The following is a 12327-nucleotide window of genomic DNA, read 5'->3' on the forward strand; positions in this document are numbered from 1 at the left end:
TCATGTGCACAACTGCTGCCCAACTTAAAAAACTATGTGTAGCCTGCTGTAGCTGCTGGCAAAGTAATTCAAAGCCTATACTTGATCAATCAGATGAGGATACAACCTATTTAGTTTACCTATTTACCTAGTTGGCTTGTTGTTGTGTGTTCTATGCAAGATAAATATGCCTCTCAAGCCGCATTAATGTTGCAAGAGTCATAGGGAGCGAAACATGTATTCTGACAAGCAGTTATTGCACAACAATTCATAATTCAATCCCTGGAAAGCATTTTTGAATGCATTTTTGGCCTTTGTAAAAAGAGGGTGGTCCCAGTTTTCCATTGCTATCACTTTTTTCTTTACTCCTTCAGTTCTTTACTCATTCAATTCTTTACTCATTCAATTCTTTACTCATTCAATTCTTTACTCCTTCAATTCTTTACTCATTCAATTCTTTACTCATTCAATTCTTTACTCATTCAATTCTTTACTCCTTCAATTCTTTACTCATTCAATTCTTTACTCCTTCAATTCTTTACTCCTTCAATTCTTTACTCCTTCAATTCTTACTCATTCAATTCTTTACTCATTCAATTCTTTACTCCTTCAATTCTTTACTCATTCAATTCTTTACTCATTCAATTCTTTACTCATTCAATTCTTTACTCCTTCAATTCTTTACTCCTTCAATTGCGCGAGTGGCATCATTTCCAAACGCAGTTACAGCCGGAGTTTCAACCATGGTTTAGAAGCAGCTGCGCAACAGCAGTAATGGTTTGTTCGCGAACGAACAACCCTTTTTGAACAAGACCTTTTTGGTGAAAGAGCCTCCCTGATTTGCATACTGTTACTATTGCTTTTTCAGCTCCGGACATCGATTAGTCGCAGATGAGTTATAAAAACATTTTCTGAAGATGGTAATTCCTCAGTGCAGGAACAATATAGGGAGGAGAGAGCCTCATTCTAGTCCACACAATTTTTTTTCAGTGGGTTAAATTTAGTCTTAATTTTTTTTTGTAGGCCATCTAATAATTTGGTTAGGTACAAATATATTTGGACTCACATTTCATGACCTGACATAATAGCTTATGGGAGAGAAATTACTATCCAATTCTCTAGCAACAGCTCTGGTGGACATTCCTGCAGTCAGCATGCCAATTGCACGCTCCCTCAAAACTTGAGACATCTGTGGCATTTTGTTATGTGACAACTGCACATTTTAGAGTAGCCTTTTTTGTGTGTGTCCCCAGCACAAGGTGCAACTGTGTAATTAATGGTCATGCTGTTTAAAAGGCTTAGTGATATGCCACACCTGTCAGGTGGATGGATTATCTTGGCAAAGGAGAAATGTTCACTAACAGGAATGTTAACAAATTTGTGCACAACATTATAGCAAAATAAACTTTTTGTGCTTATGGAACATTTCTGGGATCTTTTATTTCAACACTTTACATGTTGTGTTTATATTTCTGTTCAGTATATTATAAAAAGCACGAGCTGGCGCACACCCAATAAATTTACTGTGAACTTGTATATAGAGTGCCACTCTCTTTATTTATATTTATAGTGTATAGTGTGTAAATACATTTTTTCCCAAGAGAACTAAGCAAGGGGACTGGAATTGGCCAAGCTCGCAGTTTAATACATGTACAGAATGATCCTCTTTCCCTAAAAATATTATAGTCGTGACTTTCTTACATGAAAAGGGAGGTTAATTTGGCCCCAGACAATTGATCTGAGGTCGACTTAAGTTTCAGTCATGGGATTTATTTTTGCTTTAACCCCTGTTTGTGCTTACAGTATGTACATTCTAAATTCTATTTAGACTGAACTGTGTTTTTAATAGGCTACATTGTTATTTGTGATTTAGCACTGTTTGGAAGAACATTGGATATGATATGCCAAAATGGTGATTTCACTGGTGCCCCCCACTGACTTTATGTTCCTCTCCAGGGGTCCATTATCAGGCCAGGCAGACAAAAGCAGATTGGCAGAGAAATAAAGATGGACACAATGGAAAAGCACTTTTCATCTAAATAAACAGACAAGTGCAAGGGAAGATATGTTTATCTGAAGGGGGGGGGGGGGGTATTGGATCTCTGGACCTAATTTTATATGTCTGTAGAGGAAGAAGATGTATGACATCTAGCTTATAGGCTATGTGTTGTCAAGCAGGGTAACTGACACAACAACCTTCCGTTTCGTCTTCTGTATCCTCCGGAACTTGGAAATTGGAACTTGTTCTAATCAGAAGGAATCTGCTGCCCCACTCTTTAATAATACCTTTCCTGATTACTTTAATCAGAATACTAAAGTAATGCATTTCCAGAAAACTGGCAAAATTCCCAAATTCTGCTGTAGTGAGGCTCCAGTTACGAGGAAGTTGATATTCCGGTCCACACAAAATGCCACATCCTTTTCTCTTCAGTGCTGGGTCCTAACCTGAGGCAATGATCACGCTGGTCTGCTGGTCCACATTCACTCTCTTTTAGCACCCTGCTTTGAATGACGGCATGAAAGAGGGAAAGAAAGGAAATCCAGCATGTAATCAACGTTTCTAACTGTAGAGTAGAGTTTCCTGTTAAAGAGACTTTTAATATTTTACAGCCCTTAAACGTGTCTATAATGGTGTTAATAGCCACATTGTTTATTAACAGCCTTTTAGTGCAAGGGAGGCATTAAGCCAATAGTGAGGAGAAGGGGATGGGGGGGTATACAGTACATAACCTGCATCCGACCCACACCCGCCACTATAATATTGGAACCGCAGCGCAACCCGCCGTAAGGAGAGACTGCTATCGCAAACCAACCATGTCAGCATAGACTTCAACCACGACCAAGTCGCTAACCACTAATATCATAAATATTATAACAGCCAGAAGCCTATACCTTCCCATGAATGTGCCTACTCTAGTTCGTGCCACTCTCAAATGGCAGTAAAATTACTTGATTTGAAAAAGGTTGAGAATCCCTGTGATAGCCTAAGCAGTTGTGATAAATCTCATGTGGTGATTAATAGTAATTCACAAGTATAATGCATCTTTGAATTTCCCTTAGAAACTATGGTGTGATGACAAATGTTGGCAAGGCGTCAACACAAGCCGCCTGGAAAGACGTCTGGTTTGGGATGCCCTATAGTTGGGGGGCAGTATTGAGTAGCTTGGATGAAAAAGGTGCCCAGAGTAAACTGCCTGCTACTCAGGCCCAGAAGCTAAGATATGCATATTATTATTAGTAGTAGATTTGGATAGAAAACACTCCGAAGTTTCTAAAACTGTTGGAATGATGTCTGTGAGTATAACAGATCTCATATGGCAGGCAAAAACCTGAGAAAAAAATCCAACCAGGAAGTGGGAAATCTGAGGTTTGTAGTTTTCAAGTCTTTGCCTATCCAAGATAGTGTAAATTTGGTCCGATTGCACTTCCTAAGGCTTCCACTAGTTGTCAACAGACTTTGGAACCTTGTTTCAGGCTTCTACTGTGAAGGGGGAGCGAATGAGAGCTGTTTCAATCAAGTGTCTGGCAGAAAGCCATGAGCTCAGTCTTGCGTGGGGCCGTGAGAGCGACCTGCATTCCATTGCATTTCTAAAGACAAAGGAATGGTGTGCTTTTTCCGTAAAGCTTTTTTGAAATCTGACACAGCGGTTGCATTAAGGAGAAGTATATCTATAATTCCATGCATAACACTTGTATCTTTTATCAATGTTTATTATGAGTATTTCTATAAATAGATGTGACTCTCTGCAAAATCACCGGATGTTTTGGAAGCAAAACATTACTGAACATAACGCGCCAATGTAAACTGAGATATTTGGATATAAATATGAACTTTATCAAACAAAACATACATGTATTGTGTAACATGAATTCCTATGAGTGTCATCTGATGAAGATCATCAAAGGTTAGTGATTCATTTTATCTCTTTCTGATTTTTGTGACTCCTCACTTTGGCTGGAAAAATGGCTGTGTTTTTCTGTGATTTGGCACTGACCTAACATAATCGCATGGTATGTTTTCGTCATAGAGCCTTTTTGAAATCGGACACTGTGGTGGGATTAACAACAAGTTTATCTTTAAATCTTTAAAATTATCTTTAAAATGATGTATAATACTTATAATACTGAGATTTCTGTTGTTTGAATTTGGCGCCCTACACTTTCACTGGCTGTTGACATATCCCGTTAACTGGATTTCAGCCGTAAGAAGTTGTTTAACTTGTTGACGCTACCCATCCCGGTAGCGGGATAATTGTCATCAGCAACCGCTGAATAGCATAGCGCCACAGTCAAATAATATTACAAAAAAATATTCATATTCATGAAATCACAAGTGCAATATAGGAAAACACAGTTTAGCCTTTTGTTAATCCACCTGTCTCAGATTTTGAAATTATGCTTTACAGCAAAAGCAATCCAAGCGTTTGTGTAAGTTTATCGATAGCATAGCATTATGTACACTAAGCATTAAGTAGCTAGGTCACGAAAATCAGAAAAGCAATCAAAGCAATTGTTTACCTTTGATGATCTTCGGATGTTTTCACTCACGAGACTCCCAGTTACACAACAAATGTTCCTTTTGTTCCATAAAGATTATTTTTATACCCAAAATACCGACGTTTGTTTGTCGTGTTACATTCAGAAATCCACAGGAAAGAGTGGTCATGACAACGCAGAGTTATATTCCAAATAATATCCATGATGTCCACAGAAACATGTCAAACGTTTTTTATAATCAATCTTCGTTGTTTTTAAAATATATATTCGATAATAGTATATCAACCGAGTGTGTAGGTTTTTCAGTAACAGCGTGAGGAACAATGGCGGCTTTACTCAGTTGTGCACAAACTCACTCTGAGAGCCCACGCTTACGCAATATGATCCTTCACGCTCATTTTTCAAAATAAAAGCCTGAAACTATGTCTAAATACTGTTGACACTTTAGGGAAGTCATAGAAAAATGAATCTGGTTGATATCCCTTTAAACGGAGGATAGGCATGCAAAGGAACAGAGAGGTTTCAAAATAAGAGGCACATCCTAATTAGATTTTCCTCAGGCTTTCACCTGCAATATCAGTTCTGTTATATTCACAGACAATATTTTTACAGTTTTGGAAACTTTAGAGTGTTTTCTATCCTAATCTGACAATTATATGCATATTCTAGTTTCTGGGGCTGAGAAATTGGCAGTTTCAAATGGGTACTTTTTTTTGCCAAAAACAAAAATACTGCCCCCTACACGCAAAAGGTTAACATCAATTTTTTCCTAGGTGCTCAAACTGCCCCAGGTGTTTTTCTCTGTATGGCAACATTTGATCACACTCATTATTCATGGTTTGACTTCTTCAAAGTCAGGCTCTACTACATCTTCACTAGGCTCAGAACATATGTCACATGAAAAGATGAGGCGGTAGTTACAAATGGAAATGGGTTTTCCTATGGGACTGAGTTATCAGTACCATAGTACCCTACTAATTCTTTGTCACCATTTTTTGGGTGGATGCTGAAACTAAGAGGGTAACGTGTTTGTACCCCACCTCAAACGTTGAGTGACTGGAGACATGGGTTGGACATGGATAGAAAGGTTTCTAATGCCTTTTAATGGATATATGTGTCTCATTAATTCAGCTCTGCATCTGTTCAGTGCCTTACAGCAGGAGTAAGGACTGCATATTGGTGATGGAAAAACATTGTTAAATGTTTATGTAGCCTATATATCGCTGCAACTCCCGTATGGACTCGAGAGAGAGAGAGGCAAAGGTTAGGAGCCGCGCATCCTCCGAAACACAACCCAGCCAAGCCGCACTGCTTCTTGACACAAAAGCCAGCCACACTAATGTGTCGGAAGAAACACCGTACACCTGGCGACTGTGTCAGCATGCATTGCGCCCGGCCCGCCACAGGAGTTGCTAGTGCATGATGGGACAAGAACATCCCTGCCGGCCAAACCCTCCCCTAACCCGGACTACGCTGGGCCAATTGTGAGCCGCCCAGCTGCGACAGAGCCTAGACTCAAACCAGGAACTCTGGTAGCACAGCTAGCACTGATTTAGACCACTGCGCCACTCGGGAGGCCCAACTATGCATAGACAATAAACAGCGAGTAGCAGCAGTGTAAAAACAATGGGGGGTCCATGTATGGTGCCTGCCACTGGTTATGAATTTTATGTATAATGATTAAATTATGTATACATTTAAAGTAATGATAGAACAATATCTAATAGAATTCTACCCTGTCTCTGTTTAATGATGAAGAATGTTTGTCCATAAGAAAAAGGAACTGTGGCAGACAACTTGTGACCACTGTGGAACTGATAACAGGGAAGTCTCCCCATCCAGGGAGGGGAGAAACCTTGGGCTTGTAGTAGATTGTATAACAGGTGGCAGGATGGGATAAGCAATGTATGAGTAGGAGAAGACTTGTGAACTATATTGTTATTGTCTGAGAGGAGGAGGGACATTTATGACGAAATTAAATGTATATAAACCAATGTACAGGAAATGATAAGCAGAGCTCTTGTAAATAAACGTTGCTGACTATTATAGACTGGCCTCTGTCTGTTTCCTTTCAACAAGAACCTTACAAATTCTTGGTAACAGACCGAGTAGTTTAATTGAAGTTCAGTTTATGAACATTGAGAACATGATTCTCTTAACACCGGTCTGCTCGCTTTTGCCAGTTATTGTCAGGTATGTTGATGATCAGGGCTTTATTCAGGAACGTTTCTTGAGCTACTTTGATATTTGTATTTTTTATTTAACCTTTCTTTAACTAGGCAAGTCAGTTAAGAATAAATTCTTATTTACAATGACGGCCTACCCCGGGTCAAACCCTAACTCCTTCTTATGTCTTTTGTCTAACTATTTTTTTTATTGTTTTTTGTCTTTCCAATCAAATCCTGTCCTGCCTTCAGTAGAAGAGTTGAGCTGTTCTCCAACACCATCCATCCAAGATGAGCCTGTCCTGCACTGAAGCATATGAACACCTCGACCCCTGTCCTACACTTAAGTCAAGCCTCTGAACACCTTAACTCATACCTCATACCCTCATTCAATCACTGCTGTGATCCTTTCCCAACACTTCCTAAGTAGCCCTCTCATTCCCATGCCCCATAATGTTGTACTAGAAGTGTATTTATTAAATGTTTTAGTTTGAAATAATTAGTATTTGACAATTTGTGAAAGCACGCGTTGTCGTCTCAGTGCGGTCCTCTCTGTGGGTCTCTATACCGTGGGTCTCCCATCCTCCATTCAAGTCACCAGCCTCCACTGACTTACCTAACCCAATAATCTGGCAATTGCATTGACTGCATTAGCGAGCAGTTTATACAAGCGGGGGACTAAAATGTCCCTTGAGCCTCATGTTTGACCCCTGCTCTAGAGGTCCTCGATACAATGGAGAATATTGATGGCTTGTTGACTGCTTGGGTGGGCTCTGGCAAATGTTCTATCTGGATCGTTTTCATCTGCCTGATGGGAATATTACATTTACAAATGAATAAATAATTACATTATGAGACATTTTCATATGCCTTTGTTGTTCATCTAGATGATGATGGTGTTTCTATAAAGCAATAAAAACCTCTCATTACCTTTCTCTGTAATCAGGATTATAGATTAAATGGTGAATTCCACCATAAGTGTGCTGTCACCAATCTACCTGTCATCCCCACATGAGTTCAGCTGGTCCAGCTTTCCATAACTGTACTTTCCACCTGATGTCACTTCCCAGCCGAGACAGCTGACGCACGTAGACATGACACCATATGCCATGGAGACTGGAGAGTGAGCCCAAGGAAGGCTCCATCCTTCCCTATCTCCAGCCCCCTCTTTCCTCGTCAGAAAGCCGACAGAGCAGGCGTATAGCAGGGAGTGTGGGCATACAGTATGAATGGATCCTGAGGAGTCCCCAAGGTATTGATGTCTTATGAGGTGCAAGAGAGGTACGTGAGGAGAGCTTTAGTGCAGCTCTTAACCCACACTGTCACTTAACAACCGCGGCAGGGCTGCACAAGGCTCTCCACACGCTCCGTGGCCAGGTGGCTTGCACACCAACATTTTACGACCGGGGGAACACCTGCTTTCTAACAGTGCGCTGGGTCTGGCCTGGCACTGTGTGGCATGTCAGCCCATTGGACCTCGTTAAAGAGGGTGTTAGGGCGGGCTGGACGCCACTGACCAAGTTCCATGCTGTTCCTAGAACCTTCGGTGAACCTCCCTTCTCTCTTTCATTTCTCACCTCCAGAACAATAAAAAAGGAAGGCAATATATCTATAAAACGACTAAGACTGGAAGGTTTAGTCGTTGACAAATTGTTCCTGTTTCGGAAAACCATTTGGTTTCCTTAGTTCCAGGGTAAAGCTGGTCATCTGAGCTTGTGTGTTCTTTACCAAATGCTTCACTGTGTCAGGAGTTTGACTTCAGGAGTTGACTTCAGTAAACATGTGTGTGTGCATGCATGCGTGTTTTCTTTCACAGAACAGACTGAACATTCATTCACAAGTGAAGTGTACGTGTCATGTTGGTTCCATCTCTGGTGCAGAACCTGTAAAACATTAACCTTCCTGTTCTGTCACATTTTGCGCTCAGGTGTTTAGAAAGCAGCCCCTTTCACTGTGACATCTTAAGTCCACTCCGTCCGTCCATCCTCTCTGTCCTCACAGCAAAGCAGAGCGAGATGCTGCAGGTTCAAGGACTGTCCTGACCTGTCCGCAGGGGCCTGTCATGTATGTGTCCTAAGCAAACAATTCCTAAGAAAAGTTTAAAACAACACATTTCACTGCACCTTATCCGATGTATTTGACAAAAGATGGGTTAGCTGACAACGTCACGAAAATGATGTACACGCTTCAATGGGGCAGAAGTGGTTGTGTGTGTGTGTATGTTGTGATTCTGGATGGCTAGAGAGCTAGCAACCTTTCTAAGAAGCTGCCATGTGAGGGATCGTATGTGGCTCGTTTCAGCTAGTTCTATCTTGTTCTTAATACCATGTCTTGTTTGGAGGTGTTTTGAATGAGTCATGTTAGCTAACCAACAACTGTAACAATGTATTTGAGAGACAACAAGTGCTCATTGTGGAAATGTATTTGTTTCCAATAGACATTGGAGACAAAATATTTGTATTTATTTCACCTTTATATAGATAACAATCTAAGCCAACCCTGTTTTGCCTCATAGTTGAGCATGTATCGGTTTGGTTACTAAACAACCAGCCCGTCTTTAAAAAGAAATCTATAAATAAAAACTTGTGTAGGTGTGTTAGAGATAGATGAAGAGCAAAATGTGTGTCTGTGCATGTGTGTGGTTGTCTAGGTGTGTTTTTGTGTTTGTTTGCGTGTGTTATTAGTGGTTATGTCAGTTAGTATTTTTTCAGTGTTTAACAACCAGCCTCTTCCTTCCTCATTCTTTAGAACATTCCTCTGTTCCTCTGGAAGAGGAGCTGCTTCCCATCAAAACTACCTCTTTACACATCAAAGCTCACCTGTGTCCCTCTGTGCACCTCTTTCACGCTCACACATACTTCATTTTCTGTCACACTCAGACTCACACTAGCACATATTGGTATCTTTCAACAGCTTCATTAATCTATAGCTACAAGGCTACATTGGTAGGCAATATGTTTTAATCAGTCAACTGTAACTACATGTGATTTTTCTTTAATCGTTCTTTAACTAGACAAGTCAGTTAAGAACAAATTCTTCTTTACAATGAAGTCCTACCCCAACCTGGATGACACTGGGCCAATTGTGCGCCGCCCTATGGGACTCCCAATCACGGCCTGTTGTGATACAGCTTGGAATTGAACCAGGGTCTGTAATGACACCTCTAGCACTGCCTTAGAACGCTGCGTCACTCGGGAGCCCCTAAAGTAATTATTTATCATGGTAGGGCCATAAACAATAACTACTAATTCTGCATATTATAAGAAAGTTTCAAATCTCACCTTTCTGGTTAATATAGTTATAAATTGCTGAGGTGTAGTCACTTTTGAGGACACAATACAAATATGATAAAAAATATGAAGATTTTTATGATTAATTTCCTATTCAACAAAGTGGTATGAATAAGGCTTGAAATGACTTATATGCTTTCTAAATATAGTGTAATCAAATAATAAAACAACTATACCGTTTTACTTTCCTTATAATTGTAAAATACATATTTGGATGTTTGGTGTTTGGGAAAAAATGGCATATTTTCAGAACGTCTCTCTTGATCAAAACATCTGACCCCACTGCTGTGAACGTCAGACAGAGCTCTAGCTTGGCTCCGTGAACTCGTTAGGAACTTGCCTTTCGTCTCATATTCATCTTGTCCGTCTATGACAAACTAAAAGTTTAAAATCTATGAATTATTTTAGATTACTTTGATAAAGTTCGTTATAAATCTATCTTTGAACATGCTAGAGTGACGGAACCAATCCCGCTTGCTGGGCTATGATGTAAGGATTGCGGGCACATGTCAGTTGCAGTGACGCGGGGTTCATCCAGGAGTTGATGGTCCGTCAGAAGAGCGAATGAAATAGGAGGGACATCTAAGCTTCAAGTGGTGTTAGATTTCACATCCTACTTCACACAGGCAAAAGAGACATACTACTGTGTCCGTGAGAACCAATGCTACCGCTTAATGCAAGCTATTTTGATCTACGGTGCCCATAGATTGATTTATAAGTGAAAATCACAGTCGGAAGTGGTACCAGAACCACGCATGTCCCTTAAACAGGGGACTTTACATTAAAGTATTGCCGAAGCAGGCCATGAAAATGGAAGATTAATGTTAATTGCCTCTAATGAATGCCACAGGTTTCACAGCAGTAGATCACTGTTAAAACACGCTATTATGTTATCTCTGAAGTACAACATGTGGTTGCTTCCCCCGTCCCCCTCCCCATGTCAAAACAGCAGCCTTTCTTCCTACTGCCCTGTCGTCAAGGGGATACCTAAGTCTTTTAGTGAGTTTCTTTCACTCACGTTGGAGGACGGCATTTCTGTCTTCCTCTCTCTAACGCTCTCACTCTCTCTTGGCCCCTTTTACCCCTAAATCTAGACATATCCCTCCTCCACCTCTCCCCCATCCATTCCCTATGTCCCCGATGTACTCCTTGAAAAGGTGTTAAACCTCTGGGTCCCCATAAGGATCTCTGGAGCTAGTTAATCAATCCCTGCTTTAAACTGGTAAGAAAAATACAATTCCAACAACCACAAAGGATGCATAGTAAGTCCACATCCAATCTGTGGGCCTTGCTCTCTCTGGGTCATAGACTGGCTGTTAGGTAGAGGTTTATCACTCTTCCAGCCTGCTGCTGGCCAAACGGGCAGGTGTTTCCTGTTTCCTAATACTGGTGTTCTGACACATGTATTTTCTCTCTTTCTCTCTTGTTCTCTCTCTTCTTTTATTTGTTCTCCATCTCATGTAATCACATGCATTGCCCATGTCACACCCTCTCTTTTCCTGGACATCTCATCGCTTTTACCACTTTCACACACGTGCTCTCACCAACAGTATATTTCTGTCTCTCTCTCCAACTGTCTTTAATGCCTTTGCTCCGCCACTCAAGCAACTCTTTCTTCACATAGTGCCCCCTGGCAGCACTAATGTAGCATAACATAAGAGCTGCACACAACTTTTAACTCTAGTCTGAATGTTGGAATAATAGATACAGTACCTGCACATTGTCAACAAGTTTGGGAAAAGATCTAAAACCAAATTCATTGTATTTATTAAAACATGATGCCCTAAAAGTCCAATAGTGCATCTTTAAACTGAAGTCATTAAAAATCTGAAGACAGATAATGGTCCATAAATGTCATGGAACATCTATGCTTCTAGATTTATTGTTAGACACACAGACTAAATGAATGCATAGGAGAATGTCCCAAGAATGAGGTTTAAGTTGGGTATGACTAACATCCTTTCTTCTACATGTTCTTGTGCAGGTGGTGAAATCCGTGATGCTGTTCCCCACCATTGAGCGCATGGCAGTGACCCCTCAGGGCAGGCTGTTGACCCCGGTGCTGTGCCACCTGCGCCTATGTAGCTTATCTGCCCGTCTTCCTCCTCTCTCTGCTGCCTAAAGTATTCTCTTCTATCCAGTAATCACTTCCCCAAAAAAACTCCATCTGAATCTCATATTGTGTTGCGGTACTGAATTTGTTGATACACGTCATAATTTATCCAGTCTTTTGAAAGAAGAAATGAAATATCTCTGTTTTGGCAAAGGAAGCCCTACATTACTGTAGCATCAGGAAATACAATGTTTGTAATTAGGTTTACATAAAGCAAAGCTAGTCCCAGCCGGGTGTGGCTACCAAGAGGAGGATGGCATATATTACTGTCAGAGATTAGATA

General features: G+C 40.6%; 1 pseudogene; it reads left to right on the top strand.

The window, feature by feature from the left end:
* LOC135527169 (lipid droplet-associated hydrolase-like) overlaps positions 1-12075 on the top strand; it is a 31674-nt pseudogene extending 19599 nt beyond the window's left edge.
* Positions 12076-12327: the final 252 nt, after the last annotated feature.

The sequence above is a fragment of the Oncorhynchus masou genome, chromosome 32, assembly GCF_036934945.1.
Source record: "Oncorhynchus masou masou isolate Uvic2021 chromosome 32, UVic_Omas_1.1, whole genome shotgun sequence".
Lineage (NCBI taxonomy): Eukaryota > Metazoa > Chordata > Actinopteri > Salmoniformes > Salmonidae > Oncorhynchus > Oncorhynchus masou.